Source organism: Heteronotia binoei, chromosome 7 (assembly GCF_032191835.1).
Source record: "Heteronotia binoei isolate CCM8104 ecotype False Entrance Well chromosome 7, APGP_CSIRO_Hbin_v1, whole genome shotgun sequence".
NCBI classification, from domain to species: Eukaryota; Metazoa; Chordata; class Lepidosauria; order Squamata; family Gekkonidae; genus Heteronotia; species Heteronotia binoei.
In genome coordinates, this window is record NC_083229.1 from 93,842,819 (window position 1) to 93,865,011 (window position 22,193).

A 22,193-nucleotide genomic window follows, 5' to 3' on the forward strand; every position below is an offset into this window, starting at 1 on the left:
GTTTTTTTATGATTTGAAAAACCTGAGAACAGGGCTAGACCATCAACTCTGCAATGTGTTCCTGGTGCCAAGAAGGCACTGCCTGCCTGTCCAAAGTTTTTGTATAGTTTTAAAGCCTGCCTGTTTATAATTCTGTTAGTATCTCAACTTGACAAACCCCTAGTGTTTAGTGACTGATTATTTTTCCAGCCACCTGCCTGCCAACTGATTTGTTTTTAACACGATTAATATTACTTTATCCCTCTTTCTTACCTTTTGTGTACCAATAAATTTTCTTTTGGTTTTTGAATTTAAAACTATCTAGTGCCTAGTCATTATAATTCTGACAGGATTTTTAGTGAGTGTGTGTGAGATACTGGGTAGAGGTGACAGGGGAAAATTTATAGTGGTCACCTTCCCAAACTGACCCTGACCAAGTCATTTTCACCAAGCTGTTCCACTAGTGCTAGATGTACCACTAGATGCTGGTAATGACGCAAGTAGCATCATACTGTGGGCTGGAGGGTAATCCACTGCATACCTCACTTGCAAATCCAAGTAATTTACAGCCTGCCTTGGCTCCAACCTGACAAGGCCACATAGATGTTCACCCAATACAGGCAAAGAAAGAACATAAAGCAAGATAATATTAGTACAAGCTTAGGGTTTTCTCTTTTCTTTTGACAGCACTTCATCTTTATCTCTGTAACATTGCTTCATTATTCAATAGCCATTTGATAGAACATTTATTAGCATTTCTTTATTATTAAGGCCACAATTAAAAATGAAGAATTTTGTTAGTGGTTATGAATCATTATGCAGTTACACTTCAGTTACATTTTCTATGAAAGTTTTATGATGCCATACATGGTTAGCAATGTTTGACAGACACATATGAAGTTAATGGAAGCTAGCTTTCAAGATACTAAATGTTAACTATGGAGATATTTTATTGGCTACATAATCTTAAGATTTTACAAAAATTCCCAGGTTATTTTAATGCTTTCCTTTTGAATACAACAGTGTAAGATACAAAGAAATGGGAGGAGGGAGAGAGAGAGAGCTGTTAAAAGAATTTATAATAACATGAATAGAACTTAATTACAATGATAAAAGAAACCTGCTTAAAAACTGAAATCAAATGGCATTGCTCCGCAAATTCCTTTAAAATAATTTAAAACAACAAATATTGCTTGTCAAAAACCATTTATCTCAATTATGTGTTTTAAAAGGGAAACCACTTCATCTTAAACTCTTCTGACCTGCCTTGACCTTTTGAAAATATCAATGGATATGTTCTTTCTTTCTTTTTTCTTTTTTTAAAAAGAATTTTTAAAATTACAAAATAAGTGGATTACATCAAAGACATTCCTATAATAAAGTAAATCCATAAAGCACCAAAAGATTACAAGATATTTAAAAGTTACAGGATATTTGTACAACATTCAATGCATACCAAGTAAAATAACACATATATGTTTCACATAATTATGACCACTCTATTTGTTTAAATGGCATTAATTCAGAAAAATAATAATTCTTTATAAAAGGGATATTTTGGAATAATGTCCTGCTCACTTAAATATTCAACAACTGGGAACCATATGGCCTGAAATGAAATAATACTGTGACTTGGAGTTGACACACTGTTTGCCATTTTACCTATTAAAAAGTATTCCCACATTTTATTCTTCCACATCTGAACAGAGGGTGGATTCTTGTCCCTCCATTTTGAGGATATGTTCTTTTAAATGTTACCAACAATTCCTCAAAAAGGATTGTCTTTCCAATATTTAGAAATCTATGTAATCTTTCTGTCTTTTAGAAATTATGTAAACCACTTTTTACAAAGAAGATTTTGCAAGGATATATGCTTAACAGAATACTTTGGAATCATGAACAGTCAGGTTTTTTTAAATAGACAATACTGAAATATTTGCATTTTTATGTACAAGTTATAATAAGGGGGGGGCGCACCCTCACCAGTCATGGGATGTGGGGGGGGGGGTGGTAACATTCCCATCAAATGCCATTAAACCAGAACTTTCTACCCAAACCCAGGAGAGAGGGCACTGGGTTTCAACACTTTAACTAGTGCTGTGCAATCTAGCATGAAGGTGAGAGACCCATAGTCAAAGATTAACCCTTGCTTTGCCTCGAGGGGAGTTTTACATAACAGACCCAGACCATTAGCAGAGTTGTCAGAACAATTACAACAACAGGGAAGTTTGTACACAAGTTGAAAATAGGATGCAAGTAGTTTTTGTCAGGGGACAATTTTTTGTTTTGTTCTGTTAAGAGGGCACTTTAGCACAGTGGATAGTCGCCCATTATGGGTGCAGTCACACGTCCCATTAAAAGTGGGCATTTAGCACTCAAATTTGAACTGCTGAATATTTATTCAAAGCAGGGCTGATCAGGCGACCATCCAAGAATGCGACTTGTCCCAATATCATCCTGTTGTTGAACAATCAGACATACTGAATGCTATCACATGCTTTTCTTGGAGCATGCGCACAACCGGTCAAGCAGATCCAAAGTTATCTCATTCTCATTCAGTTGCTGAGCAATCATACCGTGATTCCTACCATTGGGTTTTCATTGAACATGCACCCAACCATTGGGAGGTGGGGAATCAAATGTTGCTGGGGGGGGGGGGGGGAGTTCCGAGAATTAACATTGCTGATTTCAAACTAGGGGACTGCCAGGAACAACTTTCCTGGAAATGGGCAGTGACAATGATATCTGGAAATCCTCCACATTGAAAAAAAATATTTTTTCGGCTGTTCTTCTGAATAGTGGGATAACGCTCCCGTGGATCCTGTGTTGATCAGAGAAGCAGACACCTCACCTCAAATTCCCAATGATCTGGTTCTGCACATGTCTACTGGGGCTTTTTTTAAAAAAAAATGTGGGAGAGGTGGATGGCAGGCACCAAACATCCCAAGGGGCAGTATCGCGCATGAGCTGTCCAAACAGGTATAACCCAAATGTGTGCCACTTCTGGGGAAAAGGGCCAGACTTTCTCTGGTGTCAAATAACTCCAGCATCAAACCAGGGCAAGTCGGGATGCTGACAAATTGCAGGACTGATGTAGTTGTCTGGACATGATCATAAAATCTGAATGGGAACCATGGGTAAGACAGATCTAAAGGTGCATGTAACTGCAGCCTATGTGTCTGTAACAGAACTTCCAAGCTTATACTTCTAAGAAATAAATACATGTGGTATATCACAAATGTTTCAGGTTGCAAAAATATCGCATATGTAGAACATATTGACTACTGTAACAAATAACAGACAACACACATTTTTAAGTTGTTAAACTCTGAAGTTTAACAAGATATGGTATAAGAGTTGTTAAACTCTGCTATGGTATAAGAGATAACTCTTGTTAAACTCTGAAGTTTAACAAGTTATGGTATAAGAGGCACTATGCAGGCTAAATCGAGTTAGACCACATAAAGGAGATTTCATACTGGACCAAGAGCTATTAGGACAGAAAACCTAGTAATAGCTGTTCTTCCACTCAGCAAGTTTGTTACTATAATGCTGGACCTAAGAGACCCAGATCTGACGCCCCTGTTCTGTATAGTTGAGACAAATGCAACGTTCAGTCACTCTTCCATCTGCAGTCGCCTAGTCCTGAAATGAGTTCATGTTTCAGGGCATTTTTTGTAGCAGGAACTCCTTTGCATATTAGACCACAACCTCCTGATGTAGGCAATCCTCCAAGAGTTTACAGGGCTCTTAGTACAAGGCATATTGTAAGTTCCAGGAGGATTGGTTACATCAGGGTTGTGTGGCCTAATATGCAAAGGAATTCCTACTACAAAAAACGCCCTGGAGAGAACTCGTCCTTAGTTTCCATGTTCCTCCAGTCATGATTTCTCGAAAGAGGGTGCCAAACAAAGCTGCCAATTATGATGATGAATTTCTCTGGCTTGGCCACCTGCCTGCTACCATCAGCTCATTTTTGCAGAGGCTGCCAAACTGCTGTCAGGCCAGACAGTAATCGGTGTCTGTCAATGGCCTGTTGACCTACAACCGGAATTAGCTGCAAACAAATAACCAAGAGGCAAACTGCTCCATGCTTCCCATCCAGTGCATCCCTGTGGCTCATATAAGATATTGTTTTACCTGTTTTAATATAGATCCTGTCACAAGATGTGTTCTTTACTCATGGGCTGAGAGAATACTGCAGTGTTGGTAAAATTCATCAGATAAAAATATGAGATCTCTGTAATTCTATATTAACAATGGAAAAGTGATTTATCTGCCATTTTTAAAACGACATTTCAGCTGTAGATATTAATATTCTGGACAGGGGGGAAAGCACACAAACTAATCACCTAAATGGAAGTAATTTGCTGCACAAAGCTTCATGCAAACATGGGCTGCCCTCCTTTCTTAAGTCTCAAGGAGTGATATAAAGATACATGCAGACAGACTTTCCAGACTCTGATAACCAGGGATTTTTTTTGAGCAGGGACACACAGGAAAGCAGTTACGGCTGGCTTGGCATCAGGGAATGTGGCCTAATATGCAAATGAGTTCCTGCTGGGGGTTTTCTACAAAGAAAGCCTTGCTGATAACAACAAGGCAAGCTGCAGTCCTGTAGCACTTCACATGAGTCTCAGAGCTTTGGATTGTGGGCCATATGTAGATGTCTATTTTACCCTGATACATTCTATGTCTTCCAGGTTTCTACATGTAAATTAGATTCACATTTTACACAGTCTTTGAGGTACGTAGGGTATAAAACTAGCATATAGGAAAAAGGAAGAATGAACTGCAAACCAGGACAATCCCTGATTAAAACCTCAAGGCAGTCATGAACTAACAGGTGATCTTAGGGAAGTGATACCTTGTCTGCCTCAGCCCTTCACCTTATAAATGCAATTATATTGCCCATTGTTGCAGAGTAGCAAGGAACAGAGCAAGCAAAATGTGTCCACGGGCTCTGGCCTTTGACATGAACCATTAAAGAATTTTAGAAATCTTTTCAAACTCTAATTCTGCTGCCATCTGTTTTATTTTACTTAACATATGTATATGATGCTTTTCTCCTGGAACACAGGACTTAAAGTGGCTTACAAACATCAAAAGCACAGAAAGCCAAGATGAGTACAACCACTTAGAATTTCAGTACATCAAAACATGCTCACACACATTGCCACAAAAATTCAAGATGGGAGAAAAATACTTCAGGCCTGGGTGGAAAGCAGCCTCTCTCTTCCCGGTTCCAGCTCTTTACATCATCTCTAGGCAGGGGCAGAGTCCAGTTCTGTAAGTGGGGATGATGAGCAGGTATTCTGCAGGCCAAGATGGCAAGCAGCCTCTCCCTTCTCAGCCCCAGTTCTGTTTTCCATTTTATGTAAAGAAATCACCACATCTCTAGCACAACATAGCAGAGCTTCAAAATTATGTACATCAAAGCTTCAAAAATGATGTACTTCAAGGTTATGTACTAGACAGAACTGATTATAGCAACTATCAGAGCAAGAAAGCTGATATTTTGCCTGTCATATGCCGGACTAGAATATGGTACATGGTTGCTATATACATGCAAAGAGTAGATAGGTACTGTTTCATTATAAAATTGGTTACTGCCCGCTTGAGTATAGAGTTACTCAAGAACAGAGATGAGCCCCGGGTTTTTTTTGTAGCAGGAACTCCTTTGCATATTAGGCCACATGCCTCTGATGTAGCCAATCCTCCAAGAGTTTACAAGGCTTCCTTACAAGAGTTTACAGGGCTTTTAATAAAAGACCTACAGTAAGCTCCAGGACGATTGGCTACAACAGGAATGTGTGGCCTAATCTGCAAAGGAGTTCCTGCTACCAAAAAAAGAAAAAGAAAGCCCTGGATGAGCCTAACAAACAAGCACACTGACCATGTTTTTTTTAAAAATGACACAAGCATTAAACTCCATGTTCAGTGAAGCAGCCTGTGACAGAATCCCAGGAATTAACTGTTGTTTTATTTGGCAGTAATTTACTTTGGTCAATAGGTGGCAGTGTCCACAATATAGCATTTCTCAAGTATTCATACTGATTCTTGCTTCTGCTATATCAGTTTATTTGTATAACTAGGATTAGAAACACATTTCATTTTGTTGGTGCAGTTCCGTTGGTGGTATAAATTAAATTGATCCTTTAGTAAGTTGGAGGATGTATAGCTCTATTTCTCAGATGCTGTACATTAATTTAATTGAAGTTCTTTTCCTGTTCCAATCCAAACATGGTGGGGAGGGGAAAATAATCATCTCTGGTTACCTGAGGGCAAAAAAAGAAAAGAAAAGCCCTTAAAAGTTTACTTGTATCACAGCCCACATTTAATACTGGTTGCTTACATAATACATATTATTAGGGGTGCTGATGCTGCATACGCTGGAACAAATGTGATTGGCATTTGAACTTATCATGTTCAAACTGCTCATTTATCTCTGTGTTAAGCCCCTCACTGAATTCCCCTTGATATTTTTGCTTAAAGTTCAAATAGAGCACCATGTTGAGCAACTTTGCACATTGGAAGTAGCTGCTTATTCAAGTTTCTCTACATAAATTGCTTTACAGGGCTAAGAGAGGCTATTTTTAAGTAAACAAGCTTCATTTGTAATTTAGGCATTGCAACTTGGGGTAGTTTTTGCAGTCAGCTTCTATTTAGGGGTGTGCAAAAGAAAAAAAATCAGAAAAATTAGGATTTGGGGGTATTCGGGGCTAAAACATACAGGAGGCAGTATATCTCCTAATAGCAGATTCGGGAGCCGAATCTGATTCGGGAAATATATGGCTATTCTCGAATATATGGCTCCATTATACCCTATGGGCCATTGAAATCAATGGTAAAATAGGGTATAATAATGTGCAGCTGGGGGACATGGGGTCTGAGGTAGAGGCTCCATATTTTCAGGGAGGCTTCAGAAGACTCTCCTACAGAACCCCCAAGTTTCAAAAAAATTGGACCAAGGGGTCCAATTCTGTGGGCACCCAAAGAGGGTGTCCCTATATCTCCATTATTCCCTTAGGGCCATTGAAGTCAATGGCAAAATAGGGTATAATGAAGTGCAGCTGGGGGGCAAGGGGTTTGAGGTAGAGGCCTCAAGATCGCAGGGCTGCTGCAAGGGCCTCTTTCCTACATAACCCCCAAGTCTCAAAAAGATTGGACCAGGGGTTCCCATTTTAGGGGCATCCAAAAAGGCCCATTTCTCCCAATGCTGGGGGGAAAGCAATCAGTCCATTTTCCCACTGTAATAACAGTGGGAAAACTGATTCTGGGGAGCAGAGGGTTTGAGGGAAAGCCCTCAGATCTGCAGAGCAGCTGCAGGGGCCTCTCCCCCACAGGCAGTGCCATGTTCCTGAGCAGAACCAGTGCTACCATGCTACTGCCATTGGCACAAGCAGTACATTAGATCAAACTAGAGAATCTCTCTCATTCAAAACTTGGGGTGCAGGCTCTCTGCAAGGACTGCTACATAGAACCAGTGCATTGAATGCACTACTGCTGCCATGCAGCAGAGATGGGGCATTGACTTCCTGCATGTCAAGCATTTGCCCATTGAACCACAGTCCCACAGAAGAAATACCTGTGTGGAATCCTTCAACACTTCACTTGTTGTTTGTCACTGAAACTGGGACACTTGGGCTTTAAAAGAAGCTGATGAAAAGCAAGGCTGCTCAAGGGGAACCTTGACTGAAATGCCAAGTGGTATGCAAATATCATCTCTTCTCTTCTTTTAAAAGAAAGTATCTTGGGAACCTGTCATTGCACCATTCTTATCCTACATCTTGGTTCTGACATGGCACATTCCCAAAGAGAGAGGTATTCCTTTTCTATTACAACAAAGCTGAGAGACCAGTCAGCATAAAAAAGTCAACACAATGGAACCCCCAGGACATAACAGAGATATCAGCTTCCTATCTCAGTAGACATAATAATTAATAACTAAGTTGTTCAGTCCTCAGCTTTTCACAGAAAACAGATTATGTTTTGCACTTCATTATACCCTATTTTGCCATTGACTTCAATGGCCCATAGGGAATAATGGAGAGATAGGGGCATCCTCTTTGGGTGCCCACAGAATTGGACCCGTTGGTCCAATCTTTTTGAAACTTGGGGGTTCTATAGGAGAGAATCTCCTGAAGCTTCCCTGAAATTATGGAACCTCTACCTCAAACCCCCTGCCCCCCAGCCACACATTTTATACCCTATTTTGCCATTGATTTCAATGGCCCATAGAGTATAATGGGGCCAAATTCACAGCTGCAGTATACGGCACCTGAATCAGATCAGAGAATCTGATTTGGCTCTATACTGCTTTAATACAGCCGAATCAGCTGTTTTTCTGGAGTATATTCATTTCTGCAAACCGAATGCACACCCCTACTTCCATTGTAGCAAGAAGGCATGCAGCAGCGGAGAACTTTTGGATAGATTTGCTTGGATAGAGGATAAGGTTTGGACAGCAACAGGAAGACTGGGGGACACAGGCTGCGAGGAAAATCTGTAGCAGCAGGGTGAGCACTGGGAGGAGAGAGGAATGCAAAATCCTGCTCCATGTCTCAGGATTGGAATGTAGTCCTGGTGCCTTCAGCTTGCAGTCATTCAAAGAAGTGGGGACTGTGGTACATGCAGTCAATAATTTTCTTGGGCATTGGAATGAAATCATATATGTCCGAGGATCTTGGTTAGGTCATATAAAATGCTGTCCTAGGCAGGCCTATCAGAATCCTACTATTTTCCATGGGGCTTACACCCAGGAGAGTGTTCTTAGGATTGTGATACATATTGATCTGTTTTTGAACACTCACAATTTACTCCCTGTTCATGCCTGAAGTCAGGATACATCTCAGAAAAAAACTGGGCTCAGAATATATCAATAACATTATGTCCCACAGCCTCTAAACATCTTTCTTTGTTAGCTAGGCATATTTTAACAATAAGAACTTGGTTGATGAGAAGGTGGTATTAAAAACATGCACACACCTACTATTCTCATGAGAGCCAGAGTGAGAATGCATATGTGTGAATTCTTCCCAAGGCAGACAATTTGTGCACCTTTCCAATTTACAAACATAAAGTAAGGCAGTTGAAAGGTACAAAAGGAGACACCACTTGCAAGCCACTAACTATGATGTTAGTATCTGTCTTGAAACAGTGTGGCAGAAGTGGTAATCTTAAAAATTAATAAGAATATTTATGTCTTAGGGAAATGAATGCTTGACTAAGAGGAGATGTAACCAAAGCATAGAGGAAGGCAAACCAGAATATGTTTATCTTTTTTCTTTAAGGTGCTACTGTGTGATTATTATAATACCACTTTAAATTAAAAGACAGCAAGTATGCGGTATAAAAATGATATATTTCCATCCAATATAAAATTTTCATCCAATTATACTTACCTGGACAGACTACAGTCCAATAATCATATTTAAGAACACTGAAAAGATATCACAGCAAACAGATGAGTTTTGCTCCAAAAATTCAAGGTACCATTGAAAGACAGAGTGGCTGGATAGAACCAAGGCAGTTAGCTGTCACTGATGTGAGAAGTTTGAAAGTATCTTCCATTATGTCTGTTGTTCAACTGACACCTCCCCACCCCCACTACTCTCAACTGGCCTGTAATAGGGCTGCCAACTGGCTAGGAGAAAATGCCCTGCCCCTTTAGCGGAGGCCAAATATGTGGAAATAGGCAGTTGGGGTTATGCATGGCATGATGGTGAATAACATCACCTATCTATTGTAGATGAAACTGCCATTAAAGGAACAAGTAGAGGGACCAGTTTAAAAACTGGCAACCCTAACAGTAGCATGTACTGCAATTCATTTTTCATTGTCCACATTTCAATGTGTGTCAAGAAGGATCTAGAGTGAAATGTCAGAAAGTGGTGTACAAATGGGATTTAAAGGAGAGTGAAAGAAACACCAGCCATGACAAAACAAAGGATCACAGCAACAGCATACAAAAACAAAAGAAACAAAAAAAGGTAAGCTTCAGATATCACATACTGGCCCTAGGGGAAGTGAACTCAGATGGATTTGTTATTTACAGATGTCATTGGGATGGAATGGGAACGAATTGACTTTTCATACCCCATGCTTTTGAAGGAGACAGGTTGAAATGTTCCATTTTCAGACTCGTCTAATAAGCACAGTGTCTTAGAGCAACTACATTTTCATGGCTTTTCAGCTGTCTGACACAAGTGCTTTTTTAGATGCTTCAGTACTAAGAATGCTTTCATCCACAATATTCTATTTATATCACCTGTAATCTCTAAATGAGTTTCTTAAACATTATTCTTAAACATTCTTAAACATGCACACCCCTACTTCCATTGTAGCAAGAAGGCATGCAGCAGCTGGAGAACTTTTGGATAGATTTGCTTGGATAGAGGATAAGGTTTGGAGAGGATAAGGTTTGGACAGCAACAGGAAGACTGGGGGACACAGGAACGGAGCTCTACAGTTTTCTTAGTTCTGCCCCTATCTTCCCACTTGCAATTGTTTTAGACCTGAGTATGCTAACCCTAAGGTTTATATTGGTTGGAAAAGCCAAGTTGTGGTTTCCATAGCAACAGCTTGCACAGCATACATGTACGCAAATCATAATGTTGCTGGAATGACTTTTTTGACCACCAACAGAGAAAATGGTGGGTTTTTCTCATGCAGGAAGTTTACATGACAATGAAAATATGTTTTTGATAGTCTAGCTTAGGTCCTTTCCACATCCCTTCTTGGAATCTAGCAGGTATTGGGTAGGGAAACTTGTTCAAGAAAATTATTTGATATCAGCAGAAGCCAGAATATTAGATTGAAATTGCACAAGAAATTCCAATCAGCTACAGAAGGAACCAACAGAGGACATCTGGCTTTCTTCTTGCACTCCCTCGTTGACCCCCCCCCCCCCTTATTCTGGTACCATCATGCTTGCCACCCCCAAAAAAAATTCTGATGACAAAATATATTGTAATGAAAGTTATTTGCAGCATTGTACCATTATAAGCCCAATTGAAGTCAAGGATATAGATGCAGAAGGCTGTAACTCTGATCAGGATTTCATTGATTGCACACTAAGAAGGGTCCTGAAAATTCAGAACCCGAAGGAATGTTTGGTTATCAACCTCTTGAGTGACCTTTTTTTATTTTATCCAAATCCAAATACCTTTATTGGCATAGGAATAAAAAGTACAGCATGGCAAATTTACATTTTTATTTTATTTATTTATGCCATCTTTAAGGACTGCTTCTTCTGACAAGTTTTTAACTGGTGTATTGAGGCACACAAACATTGGTGGTTTGTTTCTGAATTCAATTATTTATAATGTTTGGAACCTTCAGAGGAAATTTGGAAATGCTTGGTGTTCTTTTGGCAGCACTGAAGACGAAAGGAAGAGAAGAGAAGTCTGATTTCTGTCATGCCATTGATATGAGATTTCTGTCATACCACAAGGATGATGAGACTGCTCACAGGACAGGAGGGAAAGTGGGCATGCTGGCCCATCCCTGCTTCCATGCAATCACCCTATTGTTTGCAGAGTTTCACCATGCAAAGGAAGTAGTCATGCATACATCCCCTCCCCATGATGAGTGATGCTTCCTACCAAATATTGCTGATCACAGAAAGGAAGATAGATCAAAATAGGTAGCCATGTCTCTAGCAGAAGAAAAGAATCCAGTAGCACCTTAAAGACTAACAAAATTTGTGGTAGGATGAAGGTGAGTAGTGGTTCACAGCAGTGACTTTTCAAAACTGAGCAGTGACTCATGAAATCTCATACCCTAATTAGTCTTTAAAGTGCTACTGGACTCTTATCCTTTTCTACTGCTGCAGGGAGGAAAAGTTCACCTGCCCACTTCCTCCATGCTGTTACTCTGGAAGGTCACTAGTCAATTGTTCAGAGGCAGGGGGAAGGTCCTGTGAACTCCACATTCTGCATTCAGTTAACTTGCGGGCATATTGCAACTGTAAAGTAGTCAAGGTATTAAAAATAACTTTTAAAAAGATGACTAATGAAGGTGGTGTGCTATTATCTCTAGATAGTTATTATAATTCAAGTCAGCAATGAACATATGAAGCTGCCTTATACTGAATCAGACCCTTGGTCCATCAAAGTCAGTATTGTCTTCTCAGACTGGCAGCGGCTCTCCAGGGTCTCAAGCTGAGGTTTTTCACACCTATTTGCCTGGACCCTTTTTTTGGAGATGCCAGGGATTGAACCTGGGACCTTCTGCTTCCCAAGCAGATGCTCTACCACTGAGCCACCGTCCCTCCCCAAATGTATCCCTGAATCTGCAATTTTTCAGTTTCTCATTTTTAACTCATGCACTTTAAATGTTGCAATATACATAACTATGCCCTGGATCATCTGCCACCAAACTTCCAGAATGAACTAACTGAAATAAAGGGATAGGGTTTTTTTTAACCAGGCAGTCCCAAAAAGAGTTATTCTCTCAAGAAAGCTGTGGCTCCACCTACTTGCATCTGACTGATTTCTTACCCTGCTCTGGAAAGGAGGAGGGAGCAAATTATACCAAGCCTGAGGCACAAAGAGTTGTAAAATCATCAAAGAAGCAGAATCTCTACCACCTGTCACCATTCTCCAATTCAAATTATATCAGCTTCATCTAAAGCCAGCCTGGGCATGTATGGTGGTGTGCCTGTGTATGAGCTGCTTTTGTATTTTCTTGGTGAGCTTAAAAAACATTCATCCTGTATTTAAGAACTGAATGTTTGGCTTTTTCTCTGTTTCCCTTCCTTACATATGGCTGAAGTTGCCAAAGTAGCTGAAGATTTCCTGGGATTACAACTGATCTCCAGATGGTAAAGACCAGTTCAACCTGGAGAAAATGGCCACTTTGAGAGAAGGACTGCATGGCATTATACCCCACTGAAGTTTCTTCCCCTCCTCAAATGCCTGCTTTCCTCAGGCTCCACCTCCCCACAAATATCCAGGTACTTCCCTACCCACAGCTGGCAAGCAATCCTACCTATGAGGAAAGACCTGCTGGCTTAGAAAGCATTTTAGGGGAGGTCTGATCACCCTTTTAGCTGATTTGTCCTGCACATCTTCTATATGTTCCTTTTGCTAATTATCATTGTTATAACCTAAGAATGTACTCACTGACCTGTTGGAATGAGTGAAACAATGCTTACTAGCATATTAGGATTTGCTAGTGGATGTTAAGAAAGACAGACATCTGATAAAGAGAAGACAAGCTCCCAGCCGTAGGCTAATGGGACCAGGGCTTTTTTTGAGCAGGAACACATAGGAATGCAGTTCTGGCTGGCTTGGTCCAGGGGGTGTGGCTTAATATGCAAATAAGTTTACGCTGGGCTTTTTATACACAAAAGTCAATGGGGATGTCAGGAGGTGTGGCCTAATATACAAATGAGTAGCTGCTGGGCTTTTTCTACAAAAAAAGCCCTGCATGGGACCATTTGTACCTGGATGGGGAGAAGAACAAGGATGACTTGGGGCAATCTGGCCCAGCACTGACTGTCAGCCAGTCAGTTCTCAAGCAGCTTCCTGCAGCTTTCCCCAGAGATCATCAGTCCATCATGGAATGGGAAGAGCATGCAGACCTCCAGGGTTCAGGCTTGTCCTATAACACTGCTCAGAGTGAAAGGAGCAGGCTGAAGAGGTGCTTGGCATTCAGTAGCTCTCTCTTGGCAAAGAGGATGAAAGTACAGTCTGCCAGCATCTCTTCTAGCTGCTACTCTTGATCCCATTCCACCCCTGGAGAAGAGAAGACCTGAAGCACAAGGGATCATGAGGTTAAGTATCCTGTGAGGAGGCAGAGGCAGGTGTGCATGTGGGTGTGGGTGTATTAGCTAGCACACAGCTTAATTTACCTGGCTCCAATGCCAAATCAAAGGAAACTGTAATACACGTACCAACAATGTACTCAGTGAGCAGCTGGAACAAGTGAAACATACAAGAATGTTCACTAGTATATTAGAACTTAACAGAGGAGGTAAGAAAGACAGAAATCCAATAAGGAGAACAATCTGTTTAATCAGTGAAGGCAATAAACTGTCATTCCTATAGAGTTTAAATGAACCCATAGGTTTAAAACAACATAGTAGTCTAGCAGTAACTATTGAACTCTCAGTGATGTACTAACTAGCAATGGATTATGCAGTCTAGTATTACTTCTCATAAATAAGTAATTTACACTTACTATCCTCTCTCTGGGCAAAAGTCTGTTTTCAGTTAGGAGATCAGAGATAAATGGACTAATGTGCCCACAGAAATCAACAAATAGATTTTTGCATGATGAGGAATGTTGTTTTACAGTACATTTAGAAGTTTATGTACTTAATGTTTATCACAGTGTCAGGGGAAAATACTACCATACTACTAATATTGTTAATACCTTATAAATGACATTATATGTTAATAGCACCATACCAGCAATATTGTTAATACATCGTCATAAGACAGAATTCTTTTAAAAGAATCAACAGTTTGAATATTAGCAGTGAAAAAGACAAGAAGAGTGGGTGAGAAGACAGGAGTTCAAAATGTTCAAGCCAGAGGTGTTAAACATAAGCCCCAGGGGCACTAACCAACCCTTCCAGCTTATCTGGCTCATGAGCAATTGGTGCAAGGGAGAGAAAAGGAGGCTTCTGGGGGGTGAGTAGGTGGAGCCACTTCAATTGTGACTTCAGCATGGCAGAGTAACCTTGTCTGCAGTAGTCAAGCAGAATCCTGTTGTTTCAGTGGCAGCCTCACTGGTAAGTTGGGAGCCACCACAGTTGCACTCACGCCAGCTCAGGGTTTGAAGGCAAGATCACACTTCTCTCCACTCAGCCTGCAGCACTGGGGATGCTTTCCCTGATGGCCATGAGGAGTGGCACTTGCATTTGGCCAGTGCTGCAACCATATTCAAATCTCCCCCATGTGGTGGTTGTGCTTGGGCCAAGGGAGCCATTCTTTGGCCTTGTAAATGACATTATTGAGAGGCCTAGTCCACCAAGCATCGCCTCCCTCCCCCTTGGACACCTGGCAGCCTTCAGCCATAGGCAGCTGCCACCTCATGAGGGAAGCAGAGCCAGCGATCTCCAGTTATACTGGTCATTAGAGGGCCTGGAGCCTCCGCCAGACATGCCCTTTTGAATGTGGTGGCTGCCCCCTAGAAGATCTGGCAGGGTTTTAAAAATCCTTTCATTTATTGGTTATTTTCATTTCCATTGCTTTCAATAATAAACACATTTCTGCTTGCAATTTATTAAATAATTCTCATATTTTTCATTTTTTAGATGAGGCATATAGTAAATTTAATGCCTTACAAAATTAATCACAGTATAACCTGATAGTTCCTGTGTATGTGTATATGTGTGTGCATGTGAAAAAGTGAGTTTCCCTTGTGATATTTCCTCTCAAGCAGCAGTTTCCATCTTTATTTATTTGGGTCTCACAAACCTGAATGACCATCTCTCCTGTGTGAACCAACACAGAACTTCTCATCACCTCAGCAGTTTCTTCACTCTGTTCTGTCCTGAGAAAGATAGGGTGGTGGAGTTTTTCTGTGCACCTTTCCCTTTCAGTTTGCCTAAGGGGAAGGGGATTTTGTTCAAGGCCTAAGAATTTTGTTTTCTGGGCTGCTTCAGGCAGGGTCGACCATATTTGCTAATTCTACATAATGACAGCGACCATTTTGAAGGCAGTAGAGCGGAGGCCATTTTGGGGGTCTGTTTCAGTATAAGGCAGCTTCATATGGGCATTCAGTATCAGCTTCCGGGGGCTGTTCTTTCTGAAGGTGTAGGCAGCCATTTTAAGTGGTGCCTGGCAGCAGCCATTTTAGGGTGGCAGCCATTTTAGGTCAATTTCAGTGATTTTAAGGGCAACCAATTTTTAGGGGCATTTTGTTCATTTTTATTCTTAAATCGGTTTGCAAAATGCCTGGGAAGAAAGGGTCTGGGAAGCCTAAAGGCAAGCAGGCAGCACTCAAGGCCCCTAAGGCCCCAACAAAAAGGTCAGCCCCCCTTTCATCTTCTTCCAATGAGGAGGTTAATACAGCTATTCTGCAAAGGCTTTCAGCATTGGAAAAGGTGGCGGGCCTTCCTTCCTCGCAGAGGTCAGGCTTGGGCTTTGGGAAAAACCTCTAAGGTTGCATTGCAGGCTGATATATTAACTAGGTTGTCCATACTTGAGGGCAGGTCTGCAGGACTCAGCGCTGGAGGAGTTGAGGGCACCGGCGGTGCAGAGGGAGGTGCAGCTTTGTTTCTGGAGGATGCTGGAGCAGGGTCAGCACTGGTGCCGACTGGATCTGGGGGTAAGGCTGGGGGCACTACACAGTCATACACGGGCATAGCTTGGCCATGGGGTCCTCGGGCCCCCGCTTCTCAGGTGGTACCAGGTGCTGCTGCTGGGGCTTCAGGTACCTCTCCCTCCATGGGCATGGGTCCACAGCAAGCTTGGTCATGGCCAATGGGCCAGTTTGGCCCCTATGGACCCTGGCCTACGGCCGGTCAGCAAGGGATGCCATGCCCCTTTCCAGGGGGGTGGGGCTGTTCCCCTCAGTTTGGTGCTGCATATGGGTCGGTCCCATTTACTGCCATGACTTTCAAGGACGTAGCGTTACCTTTAGGTGATCATTTGTTGCCTGCAACAAAGCATAAGATCCTAAAGGGTGAGTATGTTGACATTTTCTGTTTCCTCTTCCGTGAGTTGAAGAAAGATAAAGAGGAGTTGGATGACAAAGAAAAAGAAAAATTGAAGTGCAAGGTGGACCAGACTTGGGCCAATTGACTGCCTGGGTTTTTTATATATGCTGGCGTGGTTGCATGCGCACAGCCTTGGTGGGTGGCTGCGCTTATCCAGTATATGGATATCATTTATAAGAGGTACACGATGTTTAGTGGGCCCACCTGGATTCAATATGATGAAAAATTCAGGATGAGGACCACTTTGTACCCTTCCTTTCTGTGAGATCGCATCCACCAGCACTTGTGGCTTCAGGTCATGTTCCCGGTGTGACCAAATTTGGGTGAGTTTGGAGCAGGAAAGCTTGTCAGTTCAAGCATGAATGCCCCATGTGTGGTGGCCCGCACTCCTTTAGTAACTGCCCCAGAGCCCGGCCACGTAAGGGCCAAAAGAGACAAGGTGGGAGGGAAGTACTTACCAAGCTGGAAAAGGGGCCCAGTCTGATAAAGGTGGGACCTCTTGAGCAGTGGCTATATAGGTACCTGTGAAGGGCTGATAGGGTTTACTTGTTAAATGGTTTCACGTTTGGTTTTAGAATTCCTTTTCAGGGTTCCCGGGTTGCATTTTGGTCTGGGAACCTTAGTTCTGTTAAAGGTTTAGAGTATGCAGTTGAGGATAAGATTGCCAAGGAGTTAGCAAAGGGCAGGATTTTGAGCCCATTTCCTAATCCTCCAGTGTCTAACCTTAGGGTTTCCCTCTTGGGAGTGGTGCCAAAGAAGGCACCTGATGAATTTTGTTTGATTCACCACCTTTCCTACCCCAAGGGTGCGTCAGTTAATGATGGGATTCCTGAGCATTTATGCTCAGTTAGGTATACCAACTTTGATCAGGCCATGGGCATTGTACGGTGCTGTGGAAAGTGGGCAGAGATAGCTAAATGCGATATTATGTCTGCATTTTGCCTTCTACCTGTTCATCCGGCTGATTTTGAGCTTTTAGGATTTTACTTTGAGGGGCAATTTTACATGGACAGAGCTTTGCAAATGGACTGTTCTGTCTCATGTGCGGCTTTTGAGTGTTTCAGCACGTTCTTAGAATGGGCTGTTCATGAAAAAGTTGGTCTGCAGGATGTTGTTCATTATTTGGATGACTATCTCTTTGTGGGTCCTGTGGGGACTGGGCATTGTGCACAATTGTTGTCTGGCTTCATCGAGCTGGTTGCTGAACTGGGGATTCCGTTGGCTCAGGAAAAGATGAAAGGTCTGGCCCAAAAACTTATCTTTTGGGGGATTGAGCTGGATACCCTGATGCAGTTGTCCAGAATTCCTATTCAAAAAGTGGAAGATTTGAGGAGTAGGATTAATTCCTTCCTTCTTAAGAAAAAGGTCACATTGCTTGAGCTCCAGCAGCTGGTTGGGCATCTTAACTCTGCTTGCAAAGTGGTTGCTCCTGGACGAGCTTTTCTTCATAGGCTATGTGATGCTATGGCAGGCCTCCACCTGCCCCAACATAGAACACGGGTTACCAGCAGCATGAGGGAGGATTTAAAGGTATGGCAAGAATTTGTGGAGTCCTTTAATTGGATTTCTTTTTGGAGAGACGACATGAGGCTTGAGGCGGAGCTTCAGGTCATGTCTGATGCTTCTGGGTCTTTAGGTTTTGGGGTTTATTTCCATGAACATTGGTGCATGGACACATTGCTAGAGTCATAGGCTCAGGCAGGTTTGAACCGAGATCTAACGTTTCTCGAGTTTTTTCCCATTCTTGTTGCGGTTTGGCTGTGGGGGAAATATATGGCCAGTCGTACAATTCATTTTTGGTGCAATAACATGGCAGTGGTTCATGTCATTAATTCCCTTTCATCCAAATCTCAAAAGGTTATGAAATTGGTGAGGGCCTTCACTCTGCACTGTATGCGGCTTAACATACTGTTTTTACAATCCATGAGAGTCTCAGCTAGCTATTCAAGCCTCTGGAGCCATATTGCTGTTACACTTTTTGCCCCTCAAGTCAAGTGATGATGACATCCAGTCCTAACATGTCTTCAGGAGAAATCTTTAGAAGATTCCATCACATCTCCTAGTCTTCCCCCTCCCGTCACTGAGGACACATTCTCATAGAGCTTATTGCTCTGCTTCCACCCTGGCCTGGAAGATGATAAGGTGTCAGGTAAGCTGAAAAACTAATTAGCAACTCCTACAAAGGAATACAAGTCCCATTACGATACGCATTAACCTTTGAGGGGAGGTCAGGCAAGAATTATGCTTTGCTTTACCGGGGGGGGGGGGGGTAAAGAAAAATAGATCTCCCTCTTTTGATCCCTCCCAGTTTAATTGGCAGAGCAACTTGGAATGGGTGGGAGAGAAATCCATGGGAGGGACCGCAATATCTTGTTGAGAAGGAGGGAGAGGTTCATATTCCAGACGAAGGAGAATTTCACACTGCAAATCTCATATCACTATCTATAAGAAATGGGATCCCTTTTCTAACCCCCAGTGCCAAAAATATATATATATATATTTCTCCTATGACCATTTCCAAGTGCCAGTAACAAAGCCTGTATTTGTGGTTATTCTATTTTCTGTTTTTAAATCTAACAAAACTGTTCACCAAAATTTGCACACAAATACATGAGACACTGCTAAAGGCGTTTAACAATAAGATTATAAATTTGCAACAAGTTAATTTTAGCCAACTGTCACATGAAAATAATTTGTATGATTAGTAACGTGGAAGCAGGAAAAAAATAGCAGAGCCTGCTTAGTGTTTGAGCACATTATCATGGGGTTTGTTGGTAATTACATTCTGTACTGAAGCTGTTTCTCTAACACCACAGAATATAGAAGTACTAAAAGATGTCTTAGAGGCAGCCTTGATGTTGATAGCTGATTTATACAGTGAAAGGCACCCCCTTCACCTTTTGCGAGCTTTGTGTGATTTATGCACAAGGATTCTGCAGGAACATGATCATTAAATGCTAGTACAGTTATCAAGAGAAATCTCTCATCATAACATGGTGCAAAATAAGCTCTAATTATCTGAAAGGGTACATTCACAAAGGTATAATGATAGCTAGCATCCTGAAGTCTAAGGGCAAGCTTATGCAGATGGTGTTTACGGGAACAAATAATAGTCCAAGGGTAAACTAAAGATACAAAGGCAAATACTTTGAAAACAGGCAAGTTACATCAATGTCAGGGAAAAGAGGGGGGGAGGGGAAAATTAAGACTACAACAAGGAAGAAACAAGCTGAAATCTGCTTTATGCAAACTCACATAAGAACTCACCTTTCACAAAATAATCCTATGACTGAAATCAAAGTCTATGGACTGGAGAGAGCCCAGATAGAATTGCACTGTTAGTATTCCAGAACTACACTGAGTGCCTGTGGACAGGATCACATGACGTAATGACATTGTAAAATGCTAGGGCTCCCAGCCTCCCAACAGGGGTGGGGTTCCCCTGATTTTGAGGCCTCCAACCTACTGCCACAGAACTGGCTGGCTGGGAAGCCCCACCCCCAAAGAGCATTGGCATGACATGACATGCCCAGTGTGATGACATCATCTAGAAATGATGTTATCATGCCAGGCATGTTGCAGGGGGATGCTCTAACATTTGGGGGGGAAACTCTATAATAATCATAGGAAGATCCCCTGCTGGCTGCCTGGTCAAACCTGGCAACCCTACGAAAAGCCCTGTGCTCAAAAGCCCTGTGCTCTTCTCTCATCTGACTATCACCAAAGAAAAGGTTTTTAAAAATGTAAAAAGGAGGATTGTCCCATGATTGTATTTGCATTCTGACTACACCCTGTCTCCAGACCTAGGAACTTCTTCTTTTTTTTTAAAGGCATTTGGGACTGCTTAATCTTTTAGTCATCAGTGAGGGCCTGGGCTCAGGTACCCAGCATTCATGTGACCTGTCATGAGATGATTACTGTCTTGAAGGAACCCCACAGTAGCCTTAATTAAAACAACTAAGACACAGGTTTATTTCAGTGGTATGTGGGCTTTCTGGTTTCTTTGTTTTCATTTTCTTCAGCCTTCTCACTATTACAAAGTAACAGGAGATCTGGGGCCTGTGAAATTCAAACAGTTACAAAGCAGGTCTTTGGCAGGAACGGCACCCAAATCCTATCTATCTTCAAAATACCTAAAGTCCCTAATGGTCTCCCTGCCTAACTGGCAGACCTTCTCCCACAAAATCGAATAACAACAACAAACTCCATTCAGCTGGCCACCAGTTAAATTGTCCAACTCCTCCTTTTTAAAATATTCAAATCCACCATTTGAAAGTGAAGGGCTGAGGCTCCTGGTTGGCAGAACTTGAAACAGTTCATCACAGCATTCCATTGAAAATAATTTAGAATGTCAACATCTGCATCTAGACGTTTCTAAATGTATATAAACAAAGACAGATGTCAGTTCCTTGCATTGATTTTCATGGACATTCTGCCACAACTTGATATGGTAATTATGTCCAAATAAAGTTAGACTAGTGTGAATGTCTTTCTGCACAGAGCTGGTAGAAAGTGATACAAGTAATTCCATGAAATTATACGGGGAGCGTGGACTCAGTAGCCTCAACCGTAGTGATGTATTTCCTCACAATCAGCATCATTCAGGATAATAGGAACGCAAGCACAACTAGTTTTAAAACCATGATATTAAAGAATTCTACTCAAGCTTTTAAAATAACTTAAAAACAAAACTCAGCTCAGACATTTGTTTTTTGCAGCATCCTAAATGTGATCCCTGATTGACTAAATCACTTTCCTTCAAGAACATGTTCTGTTTTCAGAGGGAAAAGATAGTGTTGAAAGAGCTGTAAAGAGCCCACAAAAATGTTAGCATTTACAGTTAGGGTTAAGTTTGTCCTTCCCAAAGCACTACTTCTGGGCTGAAAATGATCATCTGTAAATAGTCACGGGCAGCCCAATTCAGACATACGTGGTGGCTGGCCACTCGGGCATGGGTGGATCTATGGCACAGTTCATTGGCTTACAAAGGGGAGACGTTACGCCATGCTTGGAGGGGGAAGAGCGGCCTGACGAGCGAGAGAGAACCCATCACCATGGTGATTCCGCCCAAGCGCACACCATTGGCCCACTGCCGAGGCGGGGGTGGGGAGGCGCAGGCTCACATGGGACTATGGGATTGGCCAGCTCATTGCACGTGACTGGGCGAGGGGGTAGAAAGCCTGCAGCTGAGAGGCCATCAATCCCCCCATTCCTTCCCACTGTCAGAGACTCTGCCAATGGCAGGCTGGCGAGCAGAGGCATGCATGGACAAGCAGGCAGTGCCAAGTGCAAGAGTTCCCTGTCCTAGACAGCGGCTGGAATGTGTGTCTGGAAGTGCCCCCCCGTGTTGCCCTGCTGCCAACCCTGCTATGTGCAAGGAACACCTCCCCTGGGGGCCTCAGAACTCAGAGTGTGAGCCGCTGGGCATGCATCCACTTCAGCGCCCCCCCCCAAGTGCCCAGTGCACAACAGCCCTATGCGGTCAGGTAGGCCATCAGCCCAGGCAGGCTGAGGGGCAGCATCCCCCTCCCCTGTACAG